Source organism: Cyanistes caeruleus, chromosome 10 (genome assembly GCF_971803275.1).
Source record: "Cyanistes caeruleus chromosome 10, bCyaCae1.hap1.1, whole genome shotgun sequence".
Classification (NCBI taxonomy): Eukaryota; Metazoa; Chordata; class Aves; order Passeriformes; family Paridae; genus Cyanistes; species Cyanistes caeruleus.
Window position 1 is genome coordinate 19,743,742 of NC_141710.1, and position 24,078 is coordinate 19,767,819.

Sequence of the window (24,078 nt, forward strand, 5' to 3'; positions counted from 1 at the left end):
CTTTGATTAACATGTGCTTCGGGCAAAGCTGCTTTGTCTCCTCTCAGGCTCTCCTGCTCCTCTCCTTTCACTTTCTCACAGGCAGCAGGATGAAGCGTATCTCTGGTTCGTGGCAGGGCTCTGGTTCGTGGCAGGTGTTTGGGACAAAATGCTAAAGGCCACAGAAAGTTTACAGCTGCTTTTAAAGAACCTCTGAATTTGCATTTCGTAGGAAACCTAAATGTTAGCTATCACACCAGTGTCTGGGATGGGAACTTTGCAGCTCTCCACCGAAGAGAACAACGATTGCTGCCCATGCAGAGCCCCTTGATAAAACCTTTGCAAAGAACCTCAAATCCAACCCACCCTTCTCCTGTCTTTCCCAAAGATTATCCCCAAGGAAAATGCTTTCCTTCAACACTGCAATTTCAATATTGTTTTGACTGTTTAACAAAAAGGGCTTCTAAACCAAACAAAAGGTTGTTTTGCTTGTCTTATCCTCGTCTCCAGCACAAGGAGATAATCTTATCCAGCCACACTCCCAGCTGAGTTCCAAGAAAGTATTTGCTCTTTTCTGCCACATAAATCAAATAACAGGTGTCTGATACATTTGTAATCAATTTGTTGTAAAAGTACACCTGTCTCTCTGCCTTCAAAGTTAGTTTTATTTCAACATTTACATTTGCAACTGCCCAAGACAAAAATCAAAGAGAAGACACAGCATTATTTTAAAGGAAGAAACAATTGCAACTTTAAAGAGGTAATTAGCTCTTCTCCATCTGGATTACCCTCAAAATGGTCTAATCAATAGCATTAGAAAATTTTGTAATCGAGAAGCAATGAAGTCTGTTTTTAAAACTACAATGTATTGGTTTTTCTTCTCTTTTTTGTTTTTAAAGTACTGAAACAGAAACACAGAGGGTAAAACACTAGCAGATGAGTTTTTCAAGGTAATTCAGGCTAGGTAAAGGACACTTTACAAGTAAAATTCCTAAAACAAATTACATCATTTCAAACAAAAACCTCATTTTGGAATAAGAACATCCCCACAAGCAGTAACACCTCTTAAGGTAAGCATCACATAAGGTGAAGAAAAAGATATTCATGTCCTGAGTTTTGCTATAGAAGGTAAATCAGACAGTCCCCAAACCTCAGTCATCAGAACAGTGAATTCCAAAAGTTCTCACTTGTTTCACAGAAATGAAGGAGTTTACAAGAAAATGCTCATGCTTTATTCTTGCCTGATTATTACATTAGCTGGGTTAAATCAACCACTCCACAGTCAGAACAGGCTCTTTACCAAGAAAGCAAAGAGAGAAAAATTACCTTAGGTTTGAAATTAGGCCTTTTATTATTTTATTTCTGTTAGCTTAGCTGAGCTATTGCTATGTATTCCCCCATCATCAGCTCATGGCCCAAAATTGGCAGTCAGTGGCTCCTGCAGTTCACCAGGATTGTCCATCCTACTGCCATTTACTGCCAACAATAGCTGGAGCTGCCCTGGCCAGCTCAGGGTCAGTGCAAGGGGTGAGACTCCAGCAGACACCTGGGGCACCTCCCCAGCTGCTCTGTGACTTCCAGTTCCAATGCTGAACATCATCTTTGAATTAATTCACTGAGTTTTCACTGGAAAGTACCAGTGAAACATTCCACTGCAACATCCGTTCAGTGGGTGGAGGTTTCCAGCTCAGTTCTAGTGCAGCTTCCTCTGCTTAAGGACAGAGACTAAATGAAGTTATTTTGATGTGCAGAGAAATGAATATGTAAGAACTTTGGTGGCTGATTCTTCTTGGTGACTTCACTACTTCAAGAGTGAAAAACCAAAGTGTTTTTTCCTGAAAGCTTCTGTAAGGACAGCTACTGGACAGCAACCCTACAAGAGCATTTCTATTCCTGCTTTTCAACCAGGTCCTCATTAAGAAAAGAGATACCCAAGTTGCACAATCCCTTCCCTGGAACAGCAGAGGAGCACATTAAGAAACTCCTCCCTGACCAACAAACTTGGGGAAGTCAAAGATTTGAGTTGCTCTATTTTTAAAAGAGATCTTTAAGAAAAACAAGTTTATTTTTCAATGAGGTTCTGCACTGCAAAGCAAAATATATGTGATAATTAACTAATAAGAGAAACATCTAAAGCATTTCTGCCCTCTCCAAACACAAACTGTCCATCTCTTGAAAGAGAAATCCTTAAATAACCTATGTTAGCATTACTTCTAAGCATGAGAAAAATCACAATGATTAGTTTTTTCACCCTCACTACAGTATTCTGTGAGGTGTCCCCCCACCCCCATAAACAGAGCTACTAATTCCAAAGAAAATGGAAGTCTAAGGCAATAAAAATAACTCTTCTCCTTAGCTCCTAAGTACCAGCACTTCCTCTAAGAGTAAGGTTTTGATTTTAAGCTTTTAGCACCTACAGAAGGATTTTGTAGTTTAAGTTCTAGCATTTTCTCACATCACCTTCTGTTAACTCTTAAATATTTTTAAGAATTCAAAAGATGAGAGTGATAGTACTGAAAATACTTCTTCCCTTGAAACCAAGCCTACAAGTGGGAATAGCGCAAAAAGGATGGAAACTCAAGATTTTTCACACTTCCTCTCCCAACAATGACTGACAGTGAGAAGTGGCTTTCTTGCTTTTATGTTCTCCTAGAACTGTTTGTTGTGCTCAGCTGTGTGCAATGATTTAAATGGAGTGTTTTCCAAAGGAGGAACTCTTAATTCATTCACCCTCTCCAGAAAGACCCAAGTGTGAAAATGTAGTGGGGCTTTGTTCTGCTCCCAGGGAAGTAAAAAAAAAATAAATAAAATTGATTATTTGTATTTACTTTACATCAAATACAATATTTCCTAGTCTAAAGAGTGCATTTGACAATCAATGAACAGAAATTTGATGACTGCTGTGATCAGGGCTAAAAAAGAGAAAATTCAGTTACTATGCTGTGCATGAAACCATGGCAAGCAGATCACTGCATCATCCTGCTGACACCAGGGATGACTACAAGCCTAAATTCCATAGCATTAGAAACAGAGCACACTCCACCAATGGTGCTGAGAATTGGCAGAGAAAATTAATTTTGTCACAAGTTTCCTAGAATAGGTCTGCAAAGCTAGAGAGGCCCTCACAACTCAAAGCCTTCAGAAAAGCAAAGGTTTGCTCTTTGAGCTGGCCCAAAGGCTTTCAGGGCTCTCACTTTTCCTCAAGAATATTGTTATTTTATAGAATTAATGCAAACAATGCAATATCACCAACAGCTAACACCACTGCTGTCATTCTTTATTAGTAACACACTTTGTTACACAAGATACTCTGCTAAGGGAATGGAAAGACACGTTTGGAGCTCTGGTTTGATTTTTCCTGAAGAATATCATTCCAATGTTTCCAAAACGTGAATAATGAGACACTCTTATTACATATGAAATTGCAGTGATAATAAAAATAATTTCTAGAGCCTAGACATAAGAAGTGTGACTATGCAGAGTTCTTTTACACAACTGCTGAGATGACTCTGATCCAGGCTCCATGAACACTGGCTCCTTGTTAACCACGTGTTTTAAAGTGTATCACAGGACAGAAGCAGCCAATAAAGTTTCTTGCACTGACCACCGTGGGCTGACAGCTTTGAAAAGATAATAATTGCAAATATCTCACCTTCATCAATGGCAGGAGTGCTGGGAGCAAAGGGACAGTGCCAAGCCTGTCTGCCTCACTAAAGCACAGGACCACAGATTTTGATGTTTGTATATTGTTGGCACTCAGGTTTTCTTGTTTCTAGTGCTGGTTATTTATTTGCTCTTAAGAGCAAAATGGCTGTTTCATTTATCTCATGAAAAATTGTACAGCAAAAGGAACAGCATTATTTGGTTTGCCTCTAAATTACAAGCAGTTGTTTAGGCTACAACCTCAATTAAAACAGGAGATGGGAGGGAAAATATTTTCTTCCACAATTAAAAATGGAAGAAAATTAAATTAAACACAAAGGCAAGAATAACCAGTCTCAAAACCCACAATGAAAAAGGTTTTCAATGTCTATGCAAATGATGCACTAAAGAAGAGTGAGTACCAGCAGCAGAGACCTTGCACAGACAGCACTGAGCAAAGCCCTGGAAAGACCTGTCCATCATGGATAAGATGTTCATTCCATATTCCTCATCTTGTCCAAGCTTTATTTCCAACTCCAATTGTCCTAAACACTTTTGCAGCTGTTACAAGGATGCTGTGCTATAAAACTTCACACAGATGCAAATGTCACCTCTTTGGAACTTCGTGAGAAACAAATATTTGTTCCCATTTATTTCTAAGCAGTCATCTCAGGTAACTATTAAAGGGACCAGAAAAGGCTCCAGAACACCACTCTGACCTGCAACTCACTGATGTGCACTGAACAGAATTAAGATTTAGGTCTTTCAGACCCCAGAGATGTTTTTCCCTTTTGGCCACTTTGCTGGGGGATGGTTGCACACAGGAGCAGTCTCCTTTTTCAAAAGCACATCCAGCAAAATGACTGACATGTTGTTCAAGCTCTCCCTAATCCCTTGGTGAGTGAGAAAATCACATGCCAAGGGAATTTACTAGTATGCAGAAAAAAGAAGGATTCATTATTTTTTCTTGTTTTGTTAATAATGCATACATTATTTTCACAATACCCGAATTATGGGTAATTTTTCTGTCTCTCTGAGACTTAGCAGTCCTGACATGATTGACAAATGTAACACAATTTGTGACCTGTTTTACCTTTATGACCATAAGAAAACTCAACATATCTCTCCTTCTTCACTCTAAAAATCCTGATTTGGAAGGCTGAAATAAGATCACTTTGCTCACAGAATTATTTTTCCCTCCATAGAAAAGAGGTGCTTTGTCAAAATGCAATTTTTGAAGTTCCTTTAAATTTCATTTTCTAATCAGTTCCTGCTCCTTAGTTTTCACTCCCAGAGCTTTAGCAACTGAACCTCCAAAAAAAAAAAATAAAAAGAAAAGTTAGCAATCAAAATCAGCAATGGCTTCCTGATTCACTTCTAATGTTTTATACTTCCTATTTAATGAAAATATAGGTGTGTAGAAAATAAATAACAACTCAAGCTTCAGCAGCTTCAGCCTTCAGTAGCTGAAGGATGAGTGCACAGAAGCCAAAGCTGCAGACACATTACTGTGAAGTTGGTTTGCAGAAGGTAGAGAAAAGAAGGATTAGTTTCTCCTGTTTCCTTCTAATTTGGTCTTTTCTGTATTCAACAAAATTAAACTCCTATAAAGGTCTGCTGCAGAGAAGATGAACTTTTTAATCTGGGGCTATAAATGATAGTAATGCAGAGTATACAAAATGTAATAAAAACAATTTCCCTGCCCTTTGAACCACTTGATTATTTAGGAAAACCGTAGAATTAAACCAGTGCTTTTTAAAGATGCTGTTTGTTTGGCTTAAAAATCTCTTCACAATTTATTTCTGCCGCACTTACTTTTGATGAATCTTGTAGTTATAATTGAAAGCAAAAGAAAAATTGCATGACAAAAGTAAGCAGCTTAAAAAAAGGAGAACGGAAGAGTGAGGGAATGAAGAAAGTTTGTCAGTAAGAGAGCTCATGTTATAAATGCTAATACTAACTCCATCTTGCACAACTAAGAAGTAAATCTTACTATTCCAAGATCACATTAGGAAGCACAAAGTCTATAAACCTAATACAGGAAATCAAAAGCTGATCAGCTCTAAACAGGAAAAAAAAAAATAAATAAAAAATCACCATTTTATCCTTACTCTTAGAAAAAGAACCTCTTCAAAAATGGGTTTAGATTTTGGCAAGATGAACACACATCTCTAGATCCATCTAGCACAGCTGGGAAGGGCTGTCGTTTAAGTAGGTCAGCTTGCATTCCAGGCACATATGTAAGCTTTTATAACAGATTTACTGTATGAAATACAGTGATTTAATATGGAGATGGATTCTCAAGCCAACCAAGACTTGAACGCTGAAATATCTTCTACCCCAGCAAATCCAGAAGGGCCAGGAAGAATCTCATGAGTGAATCTTCAATCACTAGAGAGTGTTACAACAGGAGAGCTGTAAAACACATATACATGTATATATAAAGATATATATCTATGTATATCCTCCAGAGAAGCAATGCTCTGTGTGGGACTGCCCTGTACAGCAGGACAGGCAGTTCCTGCAGTGCCACGAGCTGCAACCCACACATCCCAGCACACAGAGCAAGCAGCTCCCTCCAGCTCTGCCCTGACACATCATCCACCAGCCTCAACAGGGTCTCTGACAAACACTGCTGATCACACCTATGGACAAATGAGGGCACAAACTGACCAGAAAAACCTGATGTTCCAACACCCATTTATTGCTTTTCTAGCCAGAAGACTTGCTGCCCTCTTGTGCCAGGTGTGGTTGCATCCTGAAGGCACCTGGTAAGCCACTGCTGCCTCTCCTTTGATTCTAAAATTAAGAGCCAGACATAGTTAAGGGATAAAGGGTTTTTACCTCGGTATTTAATGATTTTTAAGGTGCAACAATTTGCCAAGGTGGAACGCGCCAAAATGCACACCCACGGTAGATCACGTATACAATTTTACAGATCTCACAAATTATCATATCTAACAAAGATGTCCCAAGATAGACTAGAATGAAGAGCATGACATCTCCCTCTCCCAAAGTACCCCCCTGGATGGGTTTAATCCTAGTTTACAGGATGTGTTTTAGAGGGGACCGTGGTTTTTCAAGATAGCAAAGGGTTTTTCAGCCCCCAGCTGCGAGGCCTTTGGGATGTTTGGTCTCCTGGCTTAAAAGAATAGCAGGACTATGCTAAAATATCAGATTTGAGGAATTACAAGTACACATGCTAAGGGTACTGAGAATACATAAGAGCTATATATAAAAGAACAGGCAAGAAATCATCCTGGCATCACCACAGTAGGAAGGTATCTGGTATCTCCTGCTCCATTTCTTTTTCCTGCAACCTAAGGAATGTAAATCAGCCCCTGCAGGGACACACCCAGGGACACACCCACACCCCCAGGGACACACCCACCCCCAGGGACACACCCACCCCCAGGGACACACCCACCCCCAGGGACACACCCACACCCCCAGGGACACACCCACACCCCCAGGGACACACCCACACCCCCAGGGACACACCCCCCCCCCGGGACACACCCCCAGGGACACTGCAGCCCTCCTGGCTGCTGGCAGGCTGTGGGGTGAGCACAGGCTCCCTGACCCAGCTGTTCTGTGCAGGGCACAGCTTCAGCACAGCCTCAGCCCCAGCTCCTCCTCTCCAGTCCAGCCTGGCACATCACACCTGCTTGCAGCCCCCTGCACACAAAGCACAGCTCATTAGTTTCTAACAGCTAAATCAGATGGGCAGGCACTGGGACTGCACAAAGAGAGAATGTGAGGTTCTGGCCCAGCACAATCTCTACATCCGAGTTGTGCTCCAGACTGAATAAATTCCTCCTTTTTTTCCCAAACTAGTTGTTAGATCAATTATTTACCATCAGTAACTCCCCATACAAAGCCTTTCTAGCATAGAATAACACTCTTCATTGTTGTTTGCATCTCTGAATCAGCTTTGCAGTACAGCTAAAAAACAGAAGGAGCTCTATTTTTCCAGAGAGAGTAAAGGCAGCAAAATCTTACTCTTCACAACAGAGGAAAAAAAAAAAATAAAAAATTTTTAGATTAGCACCGTTTTCCATTTCTCCCTAAATCCACAATAAAGTTTTATTTTTCCCAATTCCAGTTGCAGTGCTGTACTCTTAGAAAACACAGCTGTTGACTAGGTACTTGATTGTATGCAGTTATTGCATTGCTTCCTATATTTTCACATGGATTTTTTTAAATACAGAAGCAACACAGGAAACAAGATCCAAAAAGCATCAGCCATGACCCTTTTTTCCTGTTGTATCATATGTTTCAATCAATAAATTGTCTACATATCTGGAATGGACAGGATATTGCATATCACAAAACAGCACAGAAGCCAAAATGAAGGATGAGAGGTTAATTTTGTGTCCATAATTAGGGAAAGAAATCAGAATCTCACTTTCATACAGTGCTCCTGGTACACACAAAAAAATAAAATCTTTTAATTCTTGGCTGCTCTGGGTTGAACTTTCCATGACTTTTTGTGTTTCAGTTCCATGAGAAATTAAGCAGCTCAACAGAAATTCCTACAATACGGGTCAGTAAAAAAAGATTAAAACCCCTGAAAAATTAAGTTGAAAGTGTCAAAACTGGCTGATTTAAAGCATCATAGTGTAAGTTTCCTTAACCAACATTTCAAAGTAACCAATGTTTTAATAAATCAGTAATACTGAAATTTCCTAAGACAGCAGCAGGTATTTCAACAGAATGCTGAAAGCATTTAATATACTCCACTCGTATTTCTTACTAAAGCTGGACAACAAAGATTTAAAATTTAAAATTATTCCATTTGAATTGCAAATAAAAGAACATTTCTGGTAACATTACAGAAGTTACACTTTGTTCAACAGAAATACATTGAACAGATAGAGAATAATACAAACTGCCCACAGGAGAAAAAATAATAATAAAAAAAGCTTACTTATTGTCTTGGTTCAATTATAAGTATTTTTAAGGTATTTTGCTATCTTAGAATCTGCTACAGGGGAGTAAGCAGCCTGCAATTTGGACACCTTGGGTATGAATACAGATTCATCTTAAAATTTTAATATTTTCCTTCATTGATACAGAAGATTAAAGCACAACTTCAAGGCTTTGGATCCAAGTTTCTGTAACAGCAGCTCAGTTGCAGCTCCCTCAATGCTAGTGGTTAAATTTGGGTAATACAATTCTGTGCACAGAGAATTGGAGGTGCAGATGATGAGAAGGAGCAATCTTGCCCCAGACCAAGGCTGCCCAAAAGAATACAAGTTACCATGAAATACAGTCTGGAGCAGTTTATCCAAACTTTCCCATGAATCATCATGAGCTATGAAACATCTCTCAACACCCTGTAGCAAACTCAGGGCTTGTAATATAAGTATAAACCATTAAAAAGATAAATAGTAAGTCAGAAACTACAGCTTACAAGAGAAGGAAGGAGAAAGATCATTTTGTTAATGACAATGGCCTCAAGGCTTCAGCTATCCCAACTGAAACATTTCAAACCTTTCACCTGATTTTCTGAGGATCTCCAGTTTCAAGAAGAATTTCCACACAGCTGGCTGCTGCTGTCTGGCCTCTGTGTGTTTGCTTGGGGAGAGAGAGAGAATGGATTGTGCAGAAAAACACAGTCAGATGAAAATGCTGATAAAAATGAGATTATTATTCCAAGTCTGATAATTACAAAACCTGCAGTAAGTTTAATGTATTTCTTTGCAGTTCCATCAATACATTTCCATGCAAACACTGGTGTTTGGCTGGTCAGGTTTCACACTATACCAAAATGCTCCAAAGTTTCAGAACAACTATTAAGAAAAAGCTTGAACTCAACAAGAAAAAAGGCAAGCAAGCATTTGGCAAACGACAATTGCTCTTACCAGTAAGAGAGAAGTTTTGATTTTTTTGTTTAAGAATCTCCTAGATGATACAACTGTAGATACACACACACTTTAACCTCACTTTTACCTGGTGTAAGAAATGGGCACAAAATTGCCATGTCCAAACAGTTCAAAACAAGAACCCAACCTGTTTTCTACAGCTTTGTCCTCATCATTAGACACCAAAGTTGTTTCTGAGAAACAAGAGAGCAAAGAAGTCTCAGGAAATGTTCAAAATACACCAGATAATGCAGCCTCTGCAAGTCAGCTGCACCTTTTTCCTTAATAATTATCTCCATATAAAAGAAAAATAGTTATTGGATCAATATTCACTTGATGGCAGCAAGGTTCATGCAGTAGTGTCCATGTACTTTCCCAAAAATGTCTTCTAGGGAACACAAAATTAACACCACCTCCCAAAGGAAGCACCACCTATCTACAGCCCTTCTGCAGCACAAAGACAGACCCACCCCTCGTGCTGACACCCATGTTCAAAATCCATTTGAATTGTTTAAGAACAACTTGTACAAGGTCAAGTCTGTCAGAGTCCTCAGTGAGTTCGCAGCCTGACATTATTTCTGTGTAAGAAGGGAAACAAAGCAGATGTGTCACATCAGAGCTGTGTTTAACCACAAAAAGGCTTCTTCTCAAGGCTGCAATTATAACACAAACCCCAGCTCATTATCTTTTAGCACTAATGATAATTTTCACAGGGCTCTTGAACTAAGAAAACAGAATTTTACCTGGTAATAAGCCTAAGAGCTCTCAATTTTAGGCAAATCTCTTCCTAGACTCAGCTCCCATCTTAAAAGCACAATAACTGCATGGGACAGGAAGCACACATTTTCTTCCTTTAACTAAAATGCTTGATTTGCTTCTTTTCCTCTTGTGCTTCTTCACAGAAGTATGAAATACACAGAGACAAAACACATACAATGCAAATCTAAGCCAGCCATGATACACACAAGGACAGAGCGTGCAAACCCTCAGAAGTCAGTCCTCATGAGCACAAGAGATGAGCCAGTGTCAACTCCTATGCAGTGACAAGGGACCTCAGCCCATCCTCCCAGGTTGCCAGGCAACCACTCCTGTATCCTTGGCTGTATTCATCAGCCATTAAGCACCATCAGGCTCCCTTTCTTTTCTCCCTCACACAGGCTCCCACTCTGGGAGATGGATGAAGGGGAGGAGGAAGTTTAACAACATGACTTTCTTCCCAAGCAGAAGCAGCATTCTGAGTTTTAATAGCTGATCGGTTTTAGCCAATTCACACAACTCAGATAATTGCTTTGTAGTGAAAGGTACAGAATGATTGCATGGTATGGCTGTATTAGGAAGAGGGTTCTATTAAAAGTTGACATTAATGGACATCTAATATTATTAGACAATGATGACCTCATGCTGACAGTACTAAAGTGCCCTTTGAATTTGTGAAAAAATAAAGCAACAGATGACAGGTTTTTTGCTGAATGCCAGAAGAATGGCATTCAACATGAAGAAGTGCTGCTCTAAACCATGTCAAGATAAATAAAAACCTACTGATCTCAGAAGCAGCAATGTGCTATCTTTAACTTATTCTAGGGAAACAAAGCCAGTACTTCATCCACTGGAGTGCTGATCCATTCCAGTGCAATCCCCACATCTGGGGCAGTTGTGTCTCTGTCATTCCCAAGACACAGGTTCAGTGCCACTGGCAGGCACCAGCAGGACAATCCTGCAGCCTGAACAGAGCTGGGCAGTGCAAATGAAGGTGAAGATTCCTCTCTCCTCCCAGCCTCAGGCTGGCTTCAGCCAGAGCAGCTCTCACTCAGCTCCTCACATGGCAGCCCAAGTGTCCCCAGGGGCGCAGGGCAAGTGGCAGGGCCACGCTGAGGACAGAGGGGAGGACACAGCTCATTCACCTGAAGTCACTCTTGTATCACCTTATGCTGCCATCAAATAACCCACAACTGCTGAGTCTGGCTTGGTTCCACAAGTTCCTGACACTTAGGGCAAATCCTGGGCCTTTAAACCAAATACACAACTGAAGAAACTTTGACAGTGAATATTTCCAACTTATTGTGCCCCTGGGACGTGGGTCTGTGGCTCAGGCCAGTGCCACAACCCCAGTACTGGGATATGAAGTAGCAGATGGTTTCTGTGATGTTTACTTGCACTGATTTAATCTGGGGCAAGTTTTGCTTGAAAATGAAGCTTTTTGAGTACAGCAACCTCACTGATGCCTTCATCCACAGACACAGCATGGCATGTAGAATCATGAAGTTTCAAACACTGAAAATTACCCATTCTGAGTGACTTCAGTGAATGATCAAGACATGCTAAACATTCAAATGAAGTACAACCATGATAAGGGACACTTAGTTGAGTTTAAGAATACTTAGCTGTACTCACAGGTAACTAACTGTTCATAAAGTTTTTAAATAATTCTTTTCTGCAATGATTTCACAAACTAAACAAGCTTGCCACAGCAAGTTAAACAATTCTGGAGGAGAAAGGCTAAAAATATGCAGTTAGAGGATACATTTTCCATATACATGAGAAATCAAAGCATATACATACATAATGAAAGCTGTAGAGTGCTGAAAATGAGTCTCTGGTTTGGCTCTTACTTTCCTACAGATATTTAATTACCCCTTCATCATTTTCACTGCCTTGCTCCCTATACCAGGAGTATGGTACCATGAAAGGAAAATTAAGAGGGAAAAAAAAATGTGAATTACTGTTCTACCAATTTTGTTTGCAACTGAGCTCCCGACACACAGAAGCTCAGAGCTGCAACCTGATTTTCAATTATTTATACTTTGTTGCCTTTTTAATTTCATATTTTCCATTAAATTAGAATGATCTCTCCTTCGTATGCATATTCAATTTTCAGACAAAACCAGACAGTTGCCAAGGCAGTATGTAAGACACATAAGCATTCATGCCACTGTCTGTCATTTCTTTTAATTACTGAAGCCATTACAGGCTTATGCTTACACTTTATTTTAACTAAATTTTAAGTTTTGCAACTCAACCCCTTAAAATACTTCCTTTATTCTGAGCACGTGATATCCTCACAGTTTTTCCAAGCTGAGTAACAAACATGATGAGAAGAAAAGTTAGAAGAGTTTATTTTTTATTTACCTTAAAGCCAAGACGGGATCAGCTTTGTAGAGACTTTGTCACGAAGGCATATTTTCAATCTGGCCTCTACACTAATTCTCTGCAAAACAGGAATACATCACATTTTATAATACCACTCATTGAAACAGAAAACTGATCATTTGCAATGATGCAAATTGTAAATATAAATAGAAGATGCATTTTCCTGACACAGCACCAAAGTAGAACATATTTCGAAGCATAATGGTACTTAGGAAATATTTTTCTTACTTAGAGAAAAAAAAAATATCTGCCTAAAATGTTAAAATCAATGTCCTTGTATCCAGCAAGGTCTGTTTCATGAAGCAGCTGACTCCTCAGCAAGGAATTTGTGGTGGCACTTCTGCTAGACTACAAAACACTGGACAATAAACAATTTGTTATCCATCAGTAAACAAGAAGTTTTCTTATTACAAAAACCAAATAACACTGGTATTATGATCATTTCAATTTTTCACCTATTTCCCAGTAGCAACCTCATTATCACCCATATAAATCTCCCTCCTTCTTTAATGAAATTCAGTTGTCAATGTGTTCCTTCCTCGAGCAAAACAAGGTAGTTCAGTACATATTTAAACAGTCCCTGTGCATATCACTGAAGTTCAGTCGTAATCAAGGCTTATTATAAAGATTCCACAGATTGTTCCACTAATAAGCTTCCATTGCTGCGCTCCATAAATTATAAAACAAAGGGGGAAAAGGACCAATAGCAACCAAGTTTTGTCATAGCTTTCTGTAAACACAACCACACCAGTAAAGAATAAAAAAAAAAAAGAGAGAAATGCACTGTGACTGTTTCAGGAAAGAATGTGGCACTCAGTGCCAGTGTTGGACCTCAGAGGTCTTTTCCAACCTCATTGATTCTGTGACTTCTTCTCAATGTCCAGAATGCACAACCCACCCAGCTCCTCCATTACTGCATTTTGTAGGACCAGCACTATTCCAAATAAACAACACACTGAACCAACAGGAGTTCCATCTCCCAGACACTTGGCTTTATTATAAATTGTACTGATTTTACAATTAAAGCAGGAATAGCAGTCTTAGGTTGGGATGCTCAGAGCTTTTTACGGTCAAGTAAAACTAAGAGAAAAATACCAGTCCTAAAGAAAATTCATTTTTTGCCCTTCAAAAACCCAGTCCCCTCTTCACAAAGGCAGTTGAAGACAAGCTGCAGCAAAGCAGCAAAAATTAAAAATGAAAGATGGACTTACTGGGTTCCAAAAATCACATTTTCCTGACAGTCATAAATACAATACTGTACTTCTGCAAAACAATACCTCTAGACTACTCAGCCTCTGTAAGCACATGTTACATTCATGGTCTGACTGGGCAAGACAAAAGGAAGCTGAAAAAAATAACAAAAATCCCCAGTCCTTTCCCTGCATCAGAAAAAAAAACTTACTTGCTCACAGGTCTCAGATAAAAGCTTCACGTTACAACATTTTATCTTTCTTACAGTTTTACTGCTCAAAAGATGAACTATGAGATTAAATCCAACTTTCTATTAAGCTCCAGAGACAGTCACATGCCATGCAACTCCTAAGACTTCAGAGTTTGGACACAGTAGTAGATATTGAATATATGAGGGAAGCATTTCAAAAAGGCATTAACACTAATAGGGCTTACATATGTGTATCAAGGGAAGAATAGCTGCTAAGTTATGACACTACTCAGTCCTGACCCAGAGGTACAGAGAGAAGCTGTCTGTGTAATTCCACTGAATTCTGACAGATTCTCCTAAATTCACCCACTTAGAAGACTGATTATTTTTTTTTTTAAAGTATCTACTAGAGAGGAAAAGAAGTGGGGGGGGAAGGTCAAATCATACACTAATGAGTCAAACTCGGTTGTGTTTTATCAGTTTGAAGAACAAGGGCAGGGGCAAATTTAGCAGACACACAATGGGGGTTGTTTTGTTTATTTAGTTGAGAATCAGTGGAATAAAAACCCCAGAGTGAATGATTCCACTACACATCGAGAGATTATAGTTTTGTCCTGTCTGTCACATTTGGACATGCAGAAGATTTTTTTTCTGTCACCATGACTAATAACTGCAGGCTCTCACACCCCTACACCTTCCTGATACAAAGTTAAAAAGGAGCAAAACAATTTGCTTGTTGACATAGTAACAACAAGATTCAGGATCAGGGAACTGAAAATAAAAGGTCATGTTTCAGTTTTACCAGGCAGAGCCATTTATTTCCTTAGTGACCACCTTCCTTGGCAGTAATGATTATGCTCATCATATGCTTCAAAAGTTTTGTCTGTGCCACCTATATATAACTTTTATGCAGCTAGGAAAGGAACAGATAATTACTCTGAAGTAATTTTGGTAGGGAAGCCTGAGGAAAAATCCCGTACACAAATCCTGAAGAAATCATTCTCTCCTCAACAAAGCTTAGATTTGAGAAGGTATTTCTTGCTAGGAGAGAATATTGCAAATTAGAATAGGAATCCCATTTCACTTAAAATTGTAATTCCTGTGTTTCACACGAGGCTCAGAATTCAGTGGGAAGAGAGGGCAGGGAGAGGAAGGAGGGATACGAGGATACAACAGCTCTTGGATTAGATGTTGCCACTTCTGATCCATCATCACATTTTCTCAGATCATGAAAATGAGTTTTTCCCAGTTGTACATTTTATGCTTGACAGATTACAGATCGGTTTACACATTCACAATTGGAGCACTCAGATTTTACAAAAGTTCAGGTCTTCTGAGACCAGCATTTGTTATATGGTTTGACATGAGTCAAGAGAAACATTCTATGAGACAATGCCAGAGACACTTTCTGGCAATGAAATGGGTGAAGTCACAAACTCCTTAATGATCTCTGCAGCCAGCCTGAATTTAACACATTTTCTTTGACTTTACAGCTGGCTCAGAAAGGTCATTAGACTATTATATCTACTGTTATGTAGAGCAGCACTATACACATGTAAAGTTTCTATAGCAACACTTTCTTAATTCACTCTTTAAGCAAAACACCAATTAGCTTTTTATTATAGCCAATTAAAAAAATCTGCACACTAATTGACAACCTCTCTACACAGAATTTAAGCTTATGAAGAAGAAAATTGCAGTAAAATTTTTTAATGGTAATAGCTTACTTCCTATTCTCCCCTCTTAAGAGAACAGTAAATTATTCTTAATCGGGGCTGAACAGTGATTTTCCAATCTAAACCATTTAGACACAGAAGTAACCTATCCTGATATGCCTTAAATCTGAGGAGAGCCTGAAGATTACAGGTCTCAAAAAGGCATCAGAAATGTAATCAGCTGACTTATTTCTGCATTGCAGGAAAATGGGCACTGGCCCCTGCAGCTGGAGATCATGCAAGAGGCAGCCAGCAAAGTGTTTCTCTTTCAGGGTAGCCAAGCATGTTGAGCCAAGTGAGAAAGATGGCAAAAAAAACCTACCAAAAGTCAAATTTAGCAGGGCAGAAAAGACATTTTCATTTTCCTCTTAGTACTTAAGTGTTGGTTTTCTCAGATGTCTTCTGCACAGCTGGTGATGACAGCTTCTTTGTATGTCACTTCGAGGAGCAAATATCAAGACATATTAGTCAGAAACCAGTCAGTGAACACAATATAAAAGGGAATACAACATGATGCAGAGCGTCAGGAGAAATAATCAACAAGAGAAGTTAAACCATCCTTTTTTGTAAGATCTTCTGCAGGAAGCTGAGTAAAAAACGTTGTTCCCCTTACAGTTCCTCCATGTGAGGGATTCACCTGACTAATAAATAAATAAATACACACAGAATGAGGTGGCAGATGGCTCCTCTGACAAGCTCAGCATGCCCCAACCAAGAATTAATGGTTCTTGAGGTAACAGCAGGTCTGCTGATTCTTAAGGACACACTACAGAAACTGCTCCTATTCTCACCATCTTATTTACCCCCACTGTCCTATAGTGCAGTAGCGACACAGAAACCCGAGGGATCTCACAAGTTATGTGGGGAAACCAAAATAGCTTCCCTTGAGAGGCTGACAGATAGAAAGAGGGTAAAGGAGAGCTCAAGGTATCCACACATGTGCAAGGAACCACAGTGTGTAACCTTGGAGTTGCTGCAGCATGCAACAGGTCTGGATACAGGGTCAGGCTCTGCAGCACTCAGGGACACCAAAGATAAAGGACTAGAGCCAAGCAGCAGAGCTACAGGCCTTTATTCTCGAGTCTTTAGAGAGGTAAACTCCCAAATTCTGAATTCCCAGGAAATGGGAGCACATCCAAGTTCCAAGTGCAAAGTGCCCACTGTCAGATGCAGAGCTCTGCCTCCCGCAGGGAGACTTAGCCCAAGACAGTGCACAGTGTCACACACAGAACAGGTACCAATTTGAACTAATCTCATCATTTGCTGTCCCAAGACTTTGAAGATTTCTCCTCCAGTAAACCCTTGTGACCAGCACCTCACCAAAATATGGGTCAGTTCATCCATCCCTGCAGTGAACATCTCCCCCTTCTCTGGCCTCCAAGGAAGGAGAGCAACCCACGGCCCAAAACAAGACCTGTCAGTCACAGTGATGCAGAAGTGAATACTGGAGAGTACCAGAGAAACCAAACAAGCTTTTTTTCCTTTTTTTTTCCATTTTTTAAAGCTTTCTGCATTGGCATCTCAAGCCATTTAATATTTCAGCCAGTCAGTTCACTCTGCCAGTTAAATATCACACAGAGTGCATTCAACGACAAGGTTTAGGGGCTAAGTTTAAAGGCAGCTGGTACTTACTGGCAGCAGCCAGGATCCCCTTCAGTTGCTTTCCAGGAATGCACATTCCCAGGATCAGAAAGGCTCCAGCTGGTGACAGTCACTATCAAATACATCAGCACCAGGTATCTCTTTCTTGCTGTCTTCCCTGATGTGCTCTTTGCCCAGGCAGCTGCTGGGAGCAGGCACATCCATGTGCTCAGGTGGCTGCTCTGTGGTGTGAAAACCCTCCAGGGAGAACAACAACAGATATGATTCCTGGCAGTCACATCCCCACCAAGAAAACACCCTCAGTGGCCTAAAATATGAACCCAAGCCAGCTGTGCAGCCATCCCAGCCTTTGGAAAAGCAAGCAGATCACAAATCAGGAAGATCAGGCAGGTGGAAGCTTCTCCCCTGTATTTCCTGTTATTAGGATCAGCGTTCAAAGTATCTTCATTAAAAGTGCAATTTGCACATCTAGCTGCAGGTAAAGGACACAGAGCTACGCTCCACTTCAGGATCCCAAAAAACCAATTTTTTCTTGGATTGACTTTTTTTTTTTTTACTGTTTTGCAGGAGAGCTGACTGCAATTAAACTGTCTTTGTCTAAGATAAAAGCTCATTTCTGTTATTTCCAAGAAGTAATGGGATGGCTTTGTTGCTCTTGTAAATTACTGTTACGATCTACCATAGAACTAAAGCAAATTAAAACAATAGCCAAGGCATCACTGAGAGCAAAGATTTTCAACAGTTTTGAAAGATCCTTTTTGACTCCTTTCATTTACTTTTCTGCTTTTGAGACACATAAAACACAGAAGCATGATTGCAGTAAATTTTGATAACTACCACAAATTTCTCCCACTCTCTCAATGAAGGAAAGTATTTCAGAAAAACCTTCCATCCAAATTTATCTTTTCAATTTCTGCACAATCCCGTGTTGGCAATAATATGCACCCATTACACTGGATGATGAAAAGAAGAATTTAAAGGAAACCATAATTTTCCTGCAACATTTTTCAGCCTCTGAAAAGAGGACTTTCTCAATCTCAAGTCTGGACACAGAACCTGAAAGCAAAATTACTGCACAAAAGATAATTTTCTGTCTTCACATCTTGGTGAAAAAAGAAAGCATCAACTTTATGACCTGCTGCACTTCAATAATCTCAAATTGCTAACCTCAAACCTAAGAAAATGGAGTTTTATTACTATTTTAAATAGTACTTCTATATAAAACATTATATATTTATGTATAGACAGCATTATTTATTATATGAATGTTTGAAGTAACTGAAATATTATGCAAATAATGCTATTTTATCACTGCTCTAATGCTTGGTATTTGTTAAAGATGTAAGATCTCTGGCTTGCAATCAGATCAAACAGTTAATACCAAAAGGATCTCCTTTCCTTGTGCTTTCACAACTCTATTTAAATGAAAACTGAAAGTTAGGGGTTGCTTCAATAATATTTATAAAATTCTCACCCTAAATTCCCAATTGGCACATCTGTAAGCTCTGAAATCAGGAACCCTGAGTAAACAGAAAAGTGACTATTATGATCACCATCAAGTTATTGAGTCATGGCATGACAGATAAATTATTGTGTCTTTCTAACTTTCCTTAGGTCCCCCAGAACTCACACTTTTTTCACCAGGCAAAATAAATATAACAAATCTCCAGTCCTGCTACTGCAAATGGCCAGCTCATAGCTAAAGGATGCAATACATTGTTTTCTATTTTATAATTTTAAAATTAATTTTAGCAACCTAAACATATGCTAGATTGAACTGAAAAGGAAGGAAGCATGTCCAAGGATCACACCATCTCACAGTCTGGAAATTCTAGCCAATTAAAGCAGAAACAATGAGGAAAATACAATTAAATACATCAGGAATAACACTGTTAAAACAACCCAGTTTATCTCCATCTTGCTATTTATTCCATCCAAACCTTCCAGAAAGCATCCAGACACAGCAGTTCTCACATCTTATATCAGGGGTAGGGCAGCACGTATTTGTATTTTATGCACGAGAAGAATCAATAGATGCAACTGAGATCTCAGCAGCACGTGCAGTTTGATGGGTGCACTGCTCTGAGCAGTGCCAGGATGGGAATCAAGGAGAAATGTCAGTGCTGCCACCAACCCTTGTAGCACCTGAGGCATCCACTCTGCATCTCTGGGCCTCACCAAAGGGCTGGAAGAAAGAAGAGCCACTACATGAGGAGAAACAGGGAACTTGTGTTGGCCTTTTGCTTTGTCTTTCCTATAAGAACTCCAACAGTTTGCCTTTATATATTCAGATAAAAATAACTGAATATCTACCACTCAAATTAAAGGACACAGATGGCTGCTCTGAGCTGAAAGAAAAGGCCAAAGACACGGGCTTCAGTTACAAAGTCCCTGAAGAATAAGCAGAATGTTGCAGCTTTGTTGGGTGGAAGGAGCTGTTATCCACCTTCCCTGCTCCTAATGGGATTCCCTGGGGTCTCCTTTTCATCACTTTCAAAAGGTCAGTCTTTGTCTCCAAGCGCTTCTTGTCAATGTTAGAGCCACATTCTGCTCTCAGATACCGAGATAAAAGAACTATCTGCTGGCTCAGACCACCACAGCTGGAGAAAAAGCCCTGCTGCAGTGTTTCAAAGCAGCCAGTGCATAACTCAAGATGACCAAGGGAAGGAAACATTCTGCAGGACAACGAAATAACTTGCTGTGATATACTCAGTGACACATTTCGCTTTCAGCCTGGTCCAAAATGCACTAAAGCTTGCAGAACTTCTGTTGGTTTTAACAGGTTTGGGAATACGTCCCTTACGCCCTCTGAAATTATATCAGGAAAGGAGTATCAGTTTATCAGGTTTAGTGGGCACACACAACACATTTTATCTTTAAACTGCTCTCCTTGAAGGAAAAGGAAGGTTCACACACTCAGGGAATACAGACACAAGAAATAAAGCAGTGAGAGGGAACGCAGATTTCTCAGTGGGAGAACAAAGACAACAGGTTCATCTTCAAAAGGGTTTGTGTTTTCTCCCTCAGCATAAATTTGAAAAAATACAGATAATATACATTTTATTTTTACTTGTACTCTTATCAAGATTCATCCCAGCTGGAAAAGAAGGTATGTCTCTATATAAATAGATTAAGTCATAAAAAAGTAGCAAAAAGTCGATGTCCAGACTTTATTTTCATCTAATAATTTGTATTTTGCTACTGCCAAGATCTAGACCTCACCAAAACCAGGTTTATATAGCACAACTATAGATATTCATCTGCCAGCATTTTTATTAAATTCCTTATATCAGCAGACTTCATAAACTGGAAGTTATATATATATTTAACAGAAACACTGTAGGGCTCAAGGTTTTGGGTTTTTTTTAAGGAGGAAAACTTAAATCACACATATCTTCATCTTGCCCCAGCACACAGCCAGCCAAATTTCAAAAATTAAAATAATTCTTGGCCCATCAGCAAAGGCTGAGCTGCTGTGTGAAATGTGCTCATTACTGTGGAATCTTCAGCTTCCATTCTCCAGTTCTGCCCTGGCTGGGATGGGGAAACTCAGGGGCTTCAGGGGATCCATGGGAAAAGGTGACTTTGAGCACTCAGCAAGTTTAAAACTCCTCTGGTGTCCAGGGAATCACAGAGGGTGTGTGAGGCCAGGACAGGGTGATTCAGCCCCCTGCCAACAAAGAGTCTGGAGGCAGTCTGGATACATTTTCATCTAAAAAGATGTTTGGTGGTGTACAGATGCACCAAGCAGTGGCCAATGAGCTCATCCAGGCTTGTACACACAGCAGCAGCTCAGAGCTGGGTGCTAATGAAATCAGACCCAAAACACCTCCTGAATTATGCTGGGTATTCCTGCCCAGCCCTAAATTGTGCTCCCACATCCCACCCTTCAGGAGACAGCACAGTTCAGTCAGGCCATGTTTTTCACAAAGGGGGTGGACAGGGAGAAGAGCCTGTTCTTCCCTTAGAACCAAAGAAGAACTGCTGAGACACAGCCTCAGCAGGGCTGACCCTCCTCCTCCTCACTGCTCGGGACCAGGAGCACTCAATGCCATGGACTCACCAGGAGAGAAGATGCAAGACCTGATCCTGCCTGGAATTCCCTGACTAGGACATGCCATGGATGTGGCACCTACATCCCAGGTCTCTGGACTTCTCAGCCTCAGTCCATTGGCACCTTCTGGCCTTCATCCTCCTCAGGTAATCCTGGTTTAGGGGTATCCACCTGGCCAGCCACAGCACAAGCAGCCTGCCATCTGTCCAAGGTTAAGGGAAAAATAGGAGCTGATTCATTTTGAACAGTTCAGCTACACTGAGTTTTGCTGACTTATTATTGGTCAGCATATTTATTATGCTAGATATAAATAAAACATTAAATGTTGTACTCAAAATATCCAAAATAGCCTGCAATTCTCCTACTTCCTGAGCAAATTAAATGAGTTTTCGCCCCAGTAGTTTTTGCTTTTTTATTATTATTAAAGAACCAACACAGGGAAAATTCTCGACTATGCCTAAAATATGCCTTTTCTAGGGGAAAAAAAGGGGGTAAAAAAAAGTAAATAGCCATGAGATGATACCAACAGACAAACTTACACTAGTGCTGTAAGATGAATTCTCTGCCATTCTTGCTGTTGCATTATTTTGGTAATCCAATTAACTTCTGATGTTGTCAAATGCAAAATCAGAATGGGTTTGCACAATGAGTACTTACACACAGTAGTAACACAATTACACCAATTTCTATTAGCCTGTGCTGTTAAATACTCTCAAAGGCCAAAGGTAAAAGACTTATTTTACAGCAGTGATTAGGAGTTCCTGTAGTCCAGGATACAAGTATTGCAGATGGTGTCCAACAATAATAAATAATTCTGAAATCTCATTTTCTTGCTTTCTAAGTAAAGGCACTGCACTGCTGCAATGTGTGTTTGCAGCTTGCTGCCAAACTTAGCTATGTCACCAGCGAGTATCAATAAAGATCCTATTGATTTAAGAGCACGCATTGCTAAAAGTCAATGTTCCAGTAAGCGGGACAGAGGTGACATAAGAATTGCAAAATCCTAATTAGTTGAGCATCTAAACCAAAAATCCCATCCTAAGCCATTCTACAATTATCTTCAAAAGGAGAGCCAAGCCTAAACAGGGCAGAACATATAAACTGGCTAGCAATGGGAAACCAATGCTCTTGTTCATGCTTGCAGAAACAAAACAAAATAACCCTAATACCTGCACCGATTCTATTGTGAAATAATTTCTTTAACCAACTGCAGATCTATCTTGCCTCACTGAAAGGCCATGGAATGATGTCCTTGTTCCAAAGGCCAAGCCTGACTCTGCTGGGCAGGTCAGGAGCAGTCCCAGTGGAAGTGAAAGCTCCTGAGCTGGTGTGGAGGGCAGGACACACACAGCCACCAGCAGCAGGGTGATTTAGGACTCTCACTGACAGCGCGTCTCTGAAAAGATCAGGAAAGCTCTGATTGCCTATTATGCATTATTAAGACAGAGATCAATAGAGAAACCTCCAGGGGCCACTAACATGCACTGCACGTGTGATTTCACCTTCTGCAGACACAGGAGCGGGCGCTGGTTCCTGCAGCCCCCCGGCCGGGAACTCAGCACTGCACAGCCTGAGCCGGGACACATTTCCTTCTGCAAGGTCACACGTGCCTTCTTCCCTCCTCTTCTACCTCACCTTCTTCCTCCATCCTTTTTTTTTCCTTTTTTTATCTTTTTTGTTTGTGCCTACTAAAATTCCAGCCATCACACCTTGACTTGTGCTCCTCCAGCTACACCCACTGCCGTTACATTTCAATTTAAGCGTTGTGGGGCAGAGGGTTGGACTGGGAGATGGGTTTGTTTTTCAGGCAGCAACCAAATGTAAAAGGTGCCAGACTCCCGCTGCAGCCTCCAAACATTACTCTAAATGCCAGGAGTAACCTGTTATTTCGACATGTTTTTCAGCTGATGGATTGATATAAAGGATCAGAGAACAGAAACAGCTCATTTTTGAAGGATAAAAAAATAAAATATTAGGAACTCCAGATGCTCAGTAATTTTCTTCACAAGACAGGAATACTGCTAGAATTATCCTCACTACTGAATAGTATCCTTTTTCTTGAGAACCTGAAGATAATTTCTGAACAATAGCATATGTCTGTAAATAAATACATGTACCAGCACCACTCTGAGCCTCACACCACCTTGCCAGCAGAGCTGGGCAGGTTCGGGTGATTTACAGTAAGCATAGTTAATAACTTACAATAATCATGTTTAGCATCAAGCTCAGAATGAACTGCTGCCAAACTGACAAATGAGGCTATGAAAATTGATAGCTTTGAAATTTGTTTCAAGGTTCATGTACAGAAAACCTCGCCAGCACACAGAAAATTCAGAAAGCTTTTAAGAACAACAGTATTCTGCATATGACTGAATTAGTTAATTACTTGAAAATCACCCACCCAGAAGAAAAACTGTCTCCAGCTCTGGTGATTGCCTGTTTATTTCCAGCACAGAAATAACTTTATTCATTGAGGCAAAGAAGGATAACAGATTCTTTGCAACTTTTGAAGGGTAGAAATAAGTGTGGAGAGTAAAGATAAATCACTTATTTAAAATAGGTCTTCAGACCTTAAAACTTTTTCAGTTGCAGCACCAGCACAACTCCCATATGATTCACCTTCTGCCCGAAGTTCATTGATCCTTACTATTAACTCATACATTAACCTGAAACAGAAAGGTGTTTCTACTC

At 40.0% G+C, this 24,078-nt stretch overlaps 1 protein-coding gene across 3 annotated transcripts in view; it reads right to left on the reverse strand.

Moving 5' to 3' along the window:
• Positions 1 to 24,078, reverse strand: part of NAALADL2 (N-acetylated alpha-linked acidic dipeptidase like 2) — a 406,977-nt gene that overhangs the window by 305,689 nt on the left and 77,210 nt on the right. The window contains exons 2-3 of one of the 3 annotated variants that reach the window (XM_086844333.1): positions 12,615 to 12,693; positions 9,125 to 9,201 (exon numbers count right to left, since the gene is read on the reverse strand). The gene's annotated coding sequence lies outside the window, so the exon portion shown is untranslated. Of the gene's footprint in view, positions 1 to 9,124; positions 9,202 to 10,231; positions 10,517 to 12,614; positions 12,694 to 24,078 lie in introns of those variants that run through there. The other 2 variants (XM_086844335.1, XM_086844332.1) reach the window with 2 other exon arrangements.